We start from the raw sequence: 14,160 nt of genomic DNA on the forward strand, positions 1-14,160 counted from the left end.
TCTCTGTGAATCATTCTAATATTTTCGCCTTTTTGCTTATTTGTATGTCAAAATCTACAAGCATGGATATTGCTTATTATTTTTACTATTCTCATAATTACCAACAACAAGAGAAAGACCGGATGACTGAGGAGACATCTTTGTTTGTCTGTCTTCCTCATTCTGCTGTAAACTCTCAGAGGGCAGGCCCCAGTGCCTTACACTTAAAAGTGCTTTTAGTAAATATTTGAAAAAATAGATTAGGACCAAATCCTTTTAGATCCAAGGGATTCCCACCACTGTTTCTGAAACCACAGGATTTTATTGCCCTGAGTGAGTGTCAAGGTGTGCATTAAGCACAAAATGCAACACCTCCTGTGCTTAATCTCAGTGCAAGGAAGAGGTAATGTATTGGATTGCAACCCCCAGAGGAAAATGTCCTCAAGCAACCTAGAGTATGAGCTTTTTAGCCATTGAAGAACAGGTAAAAAGTGACAGGTTATGTAGAGGAGAGTTAATGGTAAAGGCAGTTCGTTTTTCCTTTCATTTCTAATGGCTCCTATAATTTGAAAGTCCTTTGTAAAATACAATTCTATTTTTTTGGGAAAGGTAAGAATGATAATAACTTCATCTAACTTCTAAGCCAAATGGTTAAGTGTGCATACTTTGGAGGCAGAGACACTTCAAAGGAAGCAGAATGAAGCTTCCTACTAATCCGTAGTAAATAAGTATAAAGTAACTTGGGCAAATTACTTAGCCTCTCTGAGCCTCAGTTTCCTTATCTGTAAAATGGGTTCAGAGCTATCGGGGACTCAAATGAGGTAGTGCACTTACTCCTCTGCCAGTTGCAGTATCTGGTTTTATTTTTCTCATTGTTGCTAGTACATCCGCAAGGATATCCTTAAAGCTATAAAGATGAATAGGAGTTATTTCTTCTAATGATCTCACATTCTAGAAGGGGCGGGTAGATCTGAGGCTTGTAATTAATTGTAAACAAGTTAGGTTGTATAAAAATAGAAATAAAGATTAATTCTGACAAAGATTTATGAAAGTGTCAGACTTATTTGAACTAAGCTTTTAAAGATGGATAAGGGTTTGGCAGATAGAGAATGGAGGTGGGAAAGTTAGGCATGGGTTTGCCCTGTGGAAAGCCCTGGAAATGTGTGTTGTGTCTGAGCCAACCTCAGAAGTCCGCTGTGGCCGGAACACAGTGTCTGGTGAGAGGAGGCACCTACTGTGGGGATTGCAGGTGCACTTTTCCTGTGGACAGTGAGGGCACTTTAATGTGTTTTTGAAATCGGAAAAGTGTTTGCAATTTTTTTTTTTAATTTTGAAAATACACATGCACCTGGAAATTGTAATGTGGTAACATTTATAAAATTGTAATGCCCATTAATAGGCCCAATGGCTAATGTAACTATTTTAAATTTTTTTAACTGGAGTGTGTATATTAATTTTAATGCTTATGATGTCCAATCAGAAGTTAAAGGAGATACATTTCTGTTTCACTAGCCAGATAAGCCTGGCTATTCTTAATTGTCAATTTAGATGAATAAATTGGCGGAGGAGGGACTAGTTCTTACTTTAAGCATAATTATATTTTACCTTTTTTGTGCTAGGTAATTAATTTGATTCCTGAGAACTAGAATTTTTGAATAATTAATTAAAGGCCAGAATGGAAGGAAAGATAGTAAGGAAATTATTACCACTTAACATAGAATTAAATCACGATGATCACAATTGTAGCTTATTTATCCAAATTTTTTTCACACAAATGTTTTTATTTAAATATTTGAAGATATAAATACATTAACCTAGTTCAGAAATTTAAAAAATATGTGAGAAGGTTTAAGTGAAAATTCTCCCTCCCACCCTTGATCTGTCTAGTCCTTTCCAGATAACTTCTGGTATTAGTTGATTCTATATTCTTGTAGATTTTCTTTATGCATGTATAAGTAAATAGAGACATTTTCTAACTCATCGTGGTTATCTTTCCATATTAGTACATAGAGAGCCTCCTTCCTCATTCTATCTTATTGCTGTATAACATACAAGAAAGCATTTCACCAGTGTCTTACAGGTAGATATATAGGTCGTGTCCTTCATTTTAATTGTAGTTTTTTAGTTCACATGGTCTCAAATGTATTTTAAAAGTAAGAAACTGAGAAAATGCTGTGACAAATTATTATAGCATTGTTGTTAGACATAAAGAGACTTTAATAATCTGTTTACATAAAGGTATTCATTATATGAAAAAAAAATGCTTAACACATGAGGCATTTGTTCCTTAATTAGGCACCTGTTTCCTATTAAAAGTTCGACCTTGAATGTAACTCTAAGTTGTATCTTTCTGGTAATACAGGATACCAAGAATTGTATTTACATTAAGCTGCATTTCTAAATCTAGACTCTTCATAAACCATACATTTGAAGCAGAAGATACCACAAAGTACTGCATTTATAATTTAGTGAAGGATTTAGTTGAAAGAGTACTAGTAGTTTCTGGAAACTTTATTTTTTTTTTTATGCGAAGACCTGAGTTGTTTTTAGCCCACAGCCCAGGCTAGACTAAGACTAACGGAATATTACCAAGAATCATCTTCGTGCTAACTCTGCACAGCCGTCATGGCCTTGGTCATCATTATAATCTGGATTTTATCATCTACCAGGTTTTTTACCCCATTTCTTTTTAAATTATACTTAAAATTATCTTCATTGTCTAGATATTTTCAACTACTGCTAATTAAAAATGAGAAGCCTTAAAGGCACTTCCATTTAAATGTAATTGTTTTATTGTTTAAAATTTTTAAAAAATGAAGATGATTTTGAAGGCTTGTTGAAGGTGTGGTTGGTATGTTCGTATGCATTCTTCAGTGAAATGCCTGTGTTCCCATTTGTGCTATATATTTTAGTGTCTTTCTAATAAAGGAGTTTTATGGCTACTGTGAATTTAAATAATGCTGTTCTTCAATATTTATTCATTTAGCAAGCATTTATTTGGGCAATCATTTCTTTAAAGGTTTTCCTTGTTTTTATAGAGAAGCTTGGCAGGTCCTTTGCCTGTAATTCCCTATTATATTTTATGTGTTACAATGCTACATATATCATTAAAGCAAACATCTTGTATTATAATTATTTGTTTGCATGGCTGACTGTTCTCTTGAAGGATAAGATTGGGTTCTTTTCCTATTTGGGTCCTAGGGGAAGAAGTACATTAATTTATTATTATTGCTTTTTCTGTGCCAGTCACTGGGATGGTCCTATGGATCTAAAGACGGTTAGGGCAGGTTGGGTCCTGCGTCAGGGGAACTCAGTGTGTAGTTTGTATAAATGTATAGGTATGTAAAACAACTAAAGTGCTTTATTGGAGTTAGAAGGTAGGTGTTATGGGAACACTGAGGGAGGAGGTTTAACTCTGGAACTGAAGATTGGAGAAGATGTTAGGAGTAGGCCTCATAGAATGCCTTTCATGTTAGGATGAAAACTGGAGAATAATAATCCAGGTGCTGATTTTAGTTGCTGTAATTTTTCATTCATATGGCATAGGTTGTTTTGTATAATGGCATATTAGAGTAGGATATTATATAATATGTTCACAGTGTAGGTGTGTTAATATAACCAAAAGGATGATCTGATTTTTTTCTATTTGGACTTATATTTAGAATTTTAAAAATTATAGTTAAAAATACACTAAAAGTGAGGCAAATTAAAAAAAAGATTTGTATAGCTTTACTGCCTATTCTTGATTAAATTAAGCATAGTTGATTTTAGAGATAGATGAATTTCTGGCTTATGTGACACTCGAGGAGTGTCGTGATGTTACTGTTTGCAAGTCGGTCTTAGGGCTTCCATTGAATTGTAAGGTACTCGTGTCAAAAACTGTAATTCTCACTTGTACTAAGAATAGCCAGTGTGTTTATTAAGAGTGACTTTAGCTGAAAACTAGAGGAAAACGGGTATTTTTCATCTACTTTAATTCTTTGAGTCGTCCATCTTCAGTGTTGGTTTGACAGCTGACCTGCAAACGAGCCAGGGGCCTTTCAGTTCTGGGGTCAGAGTCAGCAGAGTTTGAATTGGCAAACCTGGTATGAATCTTTTTAGGTTCTCTCTCTTTCAGTGTACTACCAAATTATAGTGTATACTATTGAGCAAACATTCTACAAAGTCGTATTAATTGCGGCTTGCCTGAAGTCCCACAAGACTACTGGCCCTTAGTGGAATCCCCAGATTGTTTCTGTGGCAGTCAGTGGCTGTGGTTTTCAAATCTACGTTATTAGGTGCTCATGTAACAGTGTTGGTGAAAATTTAAAGTCTCACAAAACATAAAAAACGTAACCAAATTGTACAACTCTTCTTTTAGATCTCTTTTATGATTTTTAATTCATTTTACACCTACTTCTTTGTTTACTGGCCCATATGTATTGGCTTGGTAAGATTTTTGGTATTGGTGATGATTCCTAAATCTGCTAAAAACCAATTTTTCTATGACATAGAAAATTAAATGGGGAATAAAATTATGCAGACAACACATAACATTTAGGGACCTAGTTTTGAAGACATGTATGAAAAGCATGGCATGGAAAATAATGACTATGTATGGAGGTAGGGTGGAGGTAAGCTGTTGTGTTGACATGTTGACATCCAGTGGAGTAAAGCTAGTCGAATGTTGGATGGCCTACTGCTAGTCATTAGTTGTTTTTTGTTTTTATTTTTTTTTTTTTTTGTGGGTCTCTTCCTGGATAGGTCCAGGAAGGCAATTTTGTGTGGCAATTTTTTTTTTAAGCTTGGAGAAGAGGCTAGAACTTATAGGTCAGTGTTTCTCAAAGTTATGTTGGTCCTCAAACTTATCTGCACACCTGAGAACCTTTAAAAAAACTATTGGTGCCTGGGTTTCACTCCTAGAAATTCTGATGTAATTGGTCTGAGGGGAAGTCTGGGGTGAAGTCAAGGTATTGAGATTTTTTTTTTTTTTTGAGACAGAGTCTCGCTTTTGTTGCCCGGGCTAGAGTGAGTGCCGTGGCGTCAGCCTGGCTCACAGCAACCTCAAACTCCTGGGCTCAAGCAATCCTTCTGCCTCAGCCTCCCGAGGAGGCTGGGACTACAGGCATGCGCCACCATGCCCGGCTAATTGTTTCTATATATTTTTAGTTGTCCGATTAATTTCTTTCCATTTTTAGTAGAGACGGGGTCTCGCTCTTGCTCAGGCTGGTTTCGAACTCCTGAGCTCAAACAATCCGCCCGCCTCGGCCTCCCAGAGTGCTAGGATTACAGGCGTGAGCCACCGCTCCTGGCCCGAGGTATTGAGATTTTTAAAAGCTACCTACATGATTGTAGTGTGCAGCCAAGATTGAGAACTACTGCTCTATAAAAGGTACATGGCAAAGAGAAAAAAAGATTGAATGATCAAATAAGTTTTAGAACTCTCCATCTTGGAGATTTGCAAAGCACATTCCCATTTTAAAGATTCTGCATGGTTCTGAGTAATGAAGTAATCTTTTAACTTGTGTAACCCAGAATTTTCCAAAGTACTGATTCCTTTCCTCCTGCCCTGCAGTTTCTATTTACATCCAGCAGAACTAATGTTCTGAAACACTCTGAGGCACGTTTCCTGATCCGCACCTCTGTGGAACAAAAATCTCTTGGGATTAGAATAATATGCTGCCATTTGTGGAACTGTTTTTGTGCTATTTCCTGAGAGTCTTGGAAATAGATGGCGTATCAAATAGTGGTATTTTATCTAATATGAACAGGAATATCCAAATTTTCTCTTAGAGCAGATGTGTGGCCAGAGAACATCCCTTTACTGAGGACCCGCAGACCTCCCCCGGGCAATCCTTTAATGACATTTAGCATTAATATGGACCATAATGTCTGTGTTGAGGGAGGTGTTTGTTGTGCTTTGGGGGATGACCCTTAGTGGTATCCCAGTTGCTGAGCTATGTGGTTGAGTCTTAATGGGAAATCTCAAAAGCAATTATTTTAGATCTTCCGGGCATGCCAGAACTTGTAGGTCTTTTAACAAAGGCTCAAAAGGGTCAACTACTTAGGACTTGGCATCAGGCTGCCCCTTTTCTTCTAAAGCAAAGTAAACATGTGCTGGTAGATGTTAAATGTTATTATAAAATATTAATATATCTCTTTACATAAAACATTGGACCAGGTATTTGTTAGCTTAAATATGACATTGTGATTTTTGTCAGTTTGTGTAGCGATTAACTTTGTACTTCAAAGGGAAAGTTCTCCTTACTATGTTTTCCTCTTTAGTATCAAAAATATGAAAACGCAATTTATTGTGTGCTCTTTTAAGATGTGCCTTTCATTCTCACTGTTTCTCAGGCTTGATCTTTGGGGTCAGTTCTGCCCCATGGATCTTTAATAAATTTTTGCTTTTGAAACTTGATATAATGGAAAAGAATTCACATTAGTTTTGAATAGTGAGGATGTGCCAATTTCCTGAGTGTTGAAAATAGATGGCTTATCCAGTCCTAACTGTTGAATTGATTCTTTTTTTTTTTGAGACAAGAGTCTCACTCTGTTGCCCGGGCTAGAGTGCCGTGGCGTCATCCTAGCTCACAGCAACCTCAAACTCCTGGGCTCAAGCGATCCTCCTGCCTCAGCCTCCCAAGTAGCTGGGACCACAGGCATGCACCACATGCCCGGCTAATTTTTTCTTATATTTTTAGTTGTCCAACTGATTTCTTTTCTATTTTTAGTAGAGACGGGAGAGAGGGGTGGGTCTCACTCTTGCTTAGGCTGGTCTCGAACTCCTGAGCTCAAATGATCCACCCGCCTTGGCCTCCCAGAGTGCTAGGATTACAGGTGTGAGCCCCATGCCCGGCCTGTTGAATCCATTCTTAACAGCTGGGGCATATTTGAGTAACTTGGACCACCATGAGAAAAGACTATCAGCTTTTCCTTGCTACAGTGGTAAATAATCACCACTATGCAGCATCTGAGAATAGAAACACTGTCAGTGCCTGCATGACCCGTTAAGTACACACATGGCAGTGAGTTACATCTGTTCTGTTTTTTGCTGCTGAAACAAGACAGTGCTCCAGTGTTGTGACAATTGACTCAGACTACTTTTTTTATTCCCGCTTTTATGGCTCCAGATCAATATTACCAAACTTTCTGTAGTAGGGTTAGTGCCAAACTTTTTGTACTCTTTATAGTACCTTTCCCGTAGCCAGCCTTAGTTAATAAAGATGATTTGGAATAAGATTGCAATCATTTACTTTAATGAACATAGTAATAGTTATTATTTTGTTGAGTGTCTATAATGCAAAGCTATTATTTTTGATACTTGAGTTAAAGACAATTAACCGTTATTTATATTTTTAAAGAAATATTAACGTGGTTAAATGGGTGTCAGTCAAATATTGATCAAAGGCCCAGAGCACAGCTCTTGATCTGTTTTTCTCGTGTTTTTGCTAGTTCTAGACAGATTCTATTCTGCTGATTTTATGTGACCTTTTAAGCCATGACTTAAGAATTGAATTTTCACATTATCTCTGTTTCTTGAGATGAGTGAAGTGATTAATGTATAGCTTTGTGTTAAATCTGAAAAGCAGGAGATTCTATGTTATGTTTTCTGTTAGGTACTGGTTGTGTTTAGCTTTTGGCCCTGTTCCAGGAAGCCACCTGAGTTTGCTCTTTCATGAGTGGGAGATGGTTTTGTTCTGCTCACTAATTCTCACCAAGTATATTTTCATCTCGTAGTCCTCAATAATGTAAGCGACTATCTCTTTCTTTTCCTGGTGGCTGGTACATACATGTCATGGATTTATTTAGAGACTGGAAGCTAGGGTGTACTGTGAATAACTGTGTAAAGTATTTTAGGCATTGCCTAGTTCCCAAGTGTACATAAAATATAGTCTTAGGGTTGAACTGTCCAGTCTGATAGCTACTAGCTATATGTACTAGTGAGCACTTGAAATATGTCTAGTCCAAATTGATATAGGTTATAAATTTAAAATGTACATTGGATTTCAAAGATTTAGTATAAAACAGGAATGTAAAATACCTTATTCATAATTATGTTGGTTAGTGCTGAAATGATAATATGGGCAATTGGGATTGAACAAAATGTTATTAAAATTAATTTTACTTTTTTCTTCTTTATTTTAATATGGTTATGAAAAAGTTAAATCACATATGTGGCTCTCTTTTGTGGCTGGCATTATATTTCTACTGGACAGCAGTGATCTAGAGTATGTTTTTGCTACTGTACATAACTTATAATTAAAGATTGTTTTATATAATTTTTGTTTTAAAATGTCAGTAGTTCCCAGCCACTAGAGGTATTCAGGCATAAGCTGAATGAATTCCTGGTGATGATCATTTATTCATTTCTCCATTCATTCAACAACATCTATAACAGTAATGTGCCCAACACGGCACTATACTCTGGGCACACAGACATAAAAGACACATTTCCTGTCCTTAAGAAGCTCACGATCTTATGGTGGTTGTGAGAATGGAATTCAGTTCCGTGCTTAAAAGCATCCTTCGATGACCTGTGAGATCCTTTCTTAGCCTTGTGCTGCAGATTTTACATACGTCCTAACTACTTGTTATCCAGAGAATTCACAGAGAATCATGGAATCAAGACATATGTGGATCATAGTCATTCCCCATATGTCCCTTTTCCATCAGTTCTTTTTTTTTATTTTTTTTTATTTTTTAGGGTAGTCTCCACATTGTAGACACTGTGCGTCTGTTCTCTGTTCTTTCCTCATTTTGAACAACTTTATTACTATTATAGCTTTCTTATTGTTTTGTGTAAATATGTTCTTTCCTCTCTGGTTTCATCTTTCCATTATTAATATTTATAAGGTTGCTTCATTCTGAGTAATTTCTTAGATTCTTAGGTTACAAGCAGTGGTGTATTGGTAAACTGGCTGTATAAGTAAAAGCTCAATTTCATGGTGTAAATACACCCATCACTGCTGGGCTCTTGAAATTTCTGAATATTTAACAATTGACTGTTGAGAGCCTGTACAAAACAGCTCTAGGAGGACACCAATGAGTCAAGTCAGGCCCTTTCTTTTAGTATCTAATTGTTAATGGTGATTCTAGTTTTCCTAAATTTAATTTTTCTTCTATTGCTTTTCTGCAAAATAAATGCAAAAACGTAAAATGAACAACAAAAAAATCCCAATTGCTCCATCTATTTAAATATTCATTCCTTTGGTTTTTCATTCAACAAATATTTATTAACTATAAGCCCCTTCCAAGGTCATAGTTGGGTGGAATTTTATAATCACTTAATAATAGCTTATGATTCAGTTGACTACCATGCCAGAAGTCACATTTAGAAAGACAGAATTGCTGGGATGGATGGAGTTTAGATGGCCAAACATGAGGCTGAGCTAAATGTGTATTTCGATGTCTATAGACAGCTGTTGGCTGTAACATTAGTCTTCTGTATTGGAGATTAGAGACACATGATTTATTCTTCAGCAGAGATGAATGATTAGAAACCCTGGGTGGTTGGATATTACCTGATCTCCTGAATGAAGAGCAGCCTTGTGTTTACCTGTTTAGCAGAGTAATGCAATACTTGGTAAAACTATCGTGACAGATAAGGGTAAGAGCTGAGTTTTCCCAGGCAGCAAGGGGTGTGCAAATTTTTCCCCTTCTTTATGAGGGAGGCGGAAAAATACATGTCTTCTTTTTCTACTCAGTAGATATTTGGGTCAATAAATATGAATGAATGAATGTATGAATGAATGAATGAATGAAAGCGCAAACCAGGAGTTAAGTAAACAATTGGGAACTATAACTACAATTAAAAAACTGGGAGTTTAAACTTTTTAGCACATTGGTACAGTGATTTGAATCCTCAAAGTTCTTTGTAGCCTTCTAAAACATCTGGGTTAAAATAAACCAGTGTGTTTAATGCCACTTGACAAAGGAAGATAAAACTACCTTGAGCATTACTGCTCTCAGCTGTATTCAATTAATACTCTTTGGCAAAGAACACAGGAAATGATCTTAAATGGATGGAAGGGATTTTGGGTTAATGCAAAAAAGCTTTTCTTGCTAGTGAGGATTGAGGTGTTGTTAGGCTACTTAACAAAAGCGGTCATAGAAAATGATAGAAAATTTTCTTGGGATGCGCTCCCAAACTCCTTTACTTAATATAAACATTTATTATGTGTTTTGTGCCAGGTGCTGGGGATACACAGTGAATAAAAAATGTATAGCTTCTGCCTTCTTTGAGACTATTATATATAGAGAGACAGAGAATCAAAATAAGCACACCAGGATATAATTTCAAACTGTAGTTAAGGCCAATGACAAAAAACGTTTGGGGACCTGACCTAGCTAGGGTGAGGTTGGAGATTTTCCACCCAAGACAAGTAATCTTGGAGCTGAGATCTGAAGGTTGAGGAGGATTACCTAAGGCGAAGGGGAGTAGAGGAACATGTGACTGGCGGACGTGCAAGTTCTGGGGGAAGAGCCCAGTGCCCGTCTGAGGAGCTCAGGGAAGGCAGCGCCAGGTATCCCAGGGCCTGTGGCCACACTGAGGATTTGAACTTTACCTTGAGAGGAATGGGAAGTCAGTGAAGGGTTATACCTAAAGAGTGACCAGATCAGATTTGCCTTTTAAAAATATCACTCTGGCTTCAGTGAAGAAAAATGATTAGGGTGTAGGAAGGCAGTGGAGTTGGAGAGTAAAGCGCATTCAGGAGACATTTAAGAGGCCAAAACAATGGTGCATGGTGACAAATAGGATAAGGGGAATGAGAGAAAGGAGGGGCTTCTGGGTTCTAGCTTGAGCGACTGTGGGAGCTGCATTTTGCCAAGACATGGAGTGCTACAGGACCAGATTATTGTTGCTGTTGTTTTTTCGGGTGGGGGCAGATTCAAGAGGTCCTTCTTACACAGTGAGTTTGGGACGCCTTTAAGACACCCGAATGGAAATGTCATGTAGGTGGTCGGCTATACTATTTTTGAAGGTTTAAGGAGGAATTTGTGCTAGAGAGATGAATTTGAGGGGCATCGGCAGATAGATGGTAGTTTAGATGATATTGTCTAGGGCAGTGGGTCTCAACATGTATTCCCTCCTAGCAGTAGCATCTGCATCACCTGGGAACTTGCAAATTCTCAGGCCTTCCTTAGGCCTGTTGAATCAGAGACTTCAGGTGGGGCCCAGAAATCTGTGTTTTAAGGAAGTGCCCAGGTGATGCTGATGCACACTAAAGTTTGAGAGCCCCTGGTCTAGGGAGGGAGTATGGAGTGAGATGAATTTGGGCCTGGATTTGAACGTGGAAGAGGTCTAACTTTTAAAGATTGAGAGGTGAAGGATGATTTTGCACAGGAGATTGGGAAGTAGTGTTAAGAAAAGTAGAAGGAAAATCCAGGAACCCAAGAGGAGAAAGTATACAAAGGGGGGAGTTACCTGTTGCTGACATATTAAGTAAGATGATGTTGGCAGAATGTTTCCTGGGCTTAGAATAAGTAAATCCAGAGAGACAGAAAATAAATTAGTAGGTTTCCAGGGCGAGGGAGGGAGAATGGGGAGTGACTGCAAACAAATACAGAGTTTCTTTTTGGTATGATTAAAACATGAGTGGGAATGACTGGCGATAGTGCACGACATTATGAATGTACTAAAAACCACTGAATGGTACACTTTACGAAGGAAGGTGAGTAATTCTTTAGAGAAATCTTGTTTCAGAGAGGAGGCCAAATGGAGTGGGAGCCGAGGGAAGATACAGAGTTAAGGAAGTTTTGGATGGTTTGTTCTTTTTAAAGATAGTAGAGACCTGAAAATGTTTAAATTCTGTTGGGAAGGATCCAGGAGAGAGAGAGGGAGAGGAAAGAGATGATCAGTAGTGTTGAATAGTGATACAATCTCAGAGTAGGAAGGGACTTTTGAGGTTCCTAGAGCCTGGTGTTTTCCTAACCCTTGACCTCCATTTCATATTATAACACAGGTGAAAAAAATTCTTCAAGAGGGATCTTCCAATTGAAGTTTGAACAAGATGTGGGGCAGGTATCTTGCTGCCTTCTAGGGCTAACCCATTTTGAGATAGTTCTAACTATATTGGTGGGTTGAGAAAAATCAACAGGGAAGATTGATTTATTAAATGAGAGATAATGTTGCTTTCCTAGAGTAAACTCTCTCAGCTTCTTAAATGAACTTTTAATCTAGTCTTTTCCTTCATTCTCACTTCCGTAAGAACCCAGTGCTGCCAATTCCCAAGCTTTTTGAGACTTATCTGGTATTTAGTGTGACAACCATGTCTGATCTTTTCACTGCCAGCTTAGTATTCAGTTTTCCTGGTTTTCTAACTTGTTTACCATCGTCCAGCTGACTTCCAGCTTTCAAATTTTATTGTCTCTTCTTTTATTCTCCTTGTCCTTTTTGGATACCATTAAAAAAAAGATGCCTTTTAAAAATTCTCTTTTTAATGGAGTTTTGGTAGATGCATGGGTTCAATCTTCCATTTTTACCTTTTCTCTCTTTTTCTCCCCCAAGAGAGTATATAACACAGTTGTGTGTCCCTTCACCGTTATGGTTACTCTACTGTGACTATGTATGAGCCACGTGCTACAATAAGCCATTTCTTTTCTGTCCAGTCCGGGGGGCAGGCTTTGGGAACCTAGTGACACCGTGTGGCTGTCATGAGGGTTAAATGTGCTAATGCATTTAATATTACCCAACACAGTAGGTACTCAAAAAAGGTGTGTCACCTCCTTTCCTCAGTCTGGAGGATATGACTTAATTTCACTGCATCCCTCATTATATTTCAATTTGTAAACTTGTGGGTCTCTTTCCAGCCTGCTGTGACTGACTCGTATCCTAATTCTGTCAGATGGCTTATTAATTCTCCCTCCTAGCTTTACAGGCCTGCAGATTTGATCACCAAGTCACCAGAGCTCTCTTTTCAGTCATTGGTAACAACTGTGGCTGTGATAGGACAAGAGATGTCATCACAGTCTCACCATTCTTTGCAGACATTCAGAAAGACTAGGTCTGGAGCTTTCTTGGGAAACTCATATTTACGAAATTGTTTGGCTGAGTCTAGAGGTAGGAAGATATACTTGAAAGAATAAGGGGTATCTGTACTTCTCATAATTTGATTTTACTCTTTTTAAATACACATTATTTAACCTCTTTAAAAAAATTAAAGCAGTAGTTTTTAACCTAGGGTCTGTGGAGAGAATTCAGAGTCAGTTAATTTAGATGAGAAAAAAATTATATCTTTATTAATACTAACCTTACCTTATACCTTATAAGAGTACATTTAATTGTAAATGTTGGATATAAACTATAGTAGTATTAGCAATATCGGTGAATTTGTCACAGAAGAAATCACAGAAATTTTTATATCATGTACAGTTATTATATCTTAAAATATTACTTATGCTCATTCCTTCCTCAAAATTGTAGTAGATTATTAGAACGGCCACTAAATCTTGTTATATATTAATTTAAAAAGTACATACTTAAATTTGTTTTAAAATATTTTGCTAACTTTATTTAAATGGAATTGAATTAGTTTTCTGTTAATCCTGTGTAGTTTATTTTGTGCATTAAAAACATTATTCTCAAAAAATGGGTCCACAGACTTCTTCAGATCACTGCGAGTCCATGGCACAAAGATTCTGAGCCTTTGTCCCAATAAGACAAGTGTCTGCAAGGGAATATGTGGTTATTTATATAAACTAATATTTTATCTTAGATCCCCAGATACTCTTTTCTTTGGCATTGTCCATTAAAATATGCTTCCTAATATATGGTTTACATCTTTGCAAGGTATTTGAAAGAGGGACTGTTTTGTTTTTTTCTGACATACGAGTTTGACGATGTTTAAAAACACACACAAAAACAATAAAACCTTCTCTTGAAATCAGACTTAAATATCTGGAATAACTTTGAAGTTTCAGGACTTAAGAAACATTTCTGTTAAGCTGCTTTGCTAATTTACTATTTTTATATTAGGCTATCAGGATGTTGAAACTCAGTGATGATGAAGTTACATTTTAATTCATGGCTTAGCAGCCATAGGTCCAAGTTACCTTAGATGATTAGTGATAAAAGGCTTTGTTTTCTGCTAATTATATGTTAAAACCCTTAAAGATTGTGTTCTCCCCAAAGAACATCTTTTGACACAGTCCTGGATGGCTGATGTTGTGTATGTAGTTCATTTGACTTAGTCCGGGGCA

General features: G+C 37.1%; 1 protein-coding gene across 2 annotated transcripts in view; it reads left to right on the forward strand.

Annotated features, from left to right (window-relative positions):
• Positions 1–14,160, forward strand: part of CDC14A (cell division cycle 14A) — a 160,804-nt gene that overhangs the window by 62,650 nt on the left and 83,994 nt on the right. The window lies entirely within an intron of this gene.

The sequence above is a fragment of the Propithecus coquereli genome, unplaced genomic scaffold (genome assembly GCF_000956105.1).
Source record: "Propithecus coquereli isolate 6110/MARCELLA unplaced genomic scaffold, Pcoq_1.0 Scaffold45, whole genome shotgun sequence".
Lineage (NCBI taxonomy): Eukaryota > Metazoa > Chordata > Mammalia > Primates > Indriidae > Propithecus > Propithecus coquereli.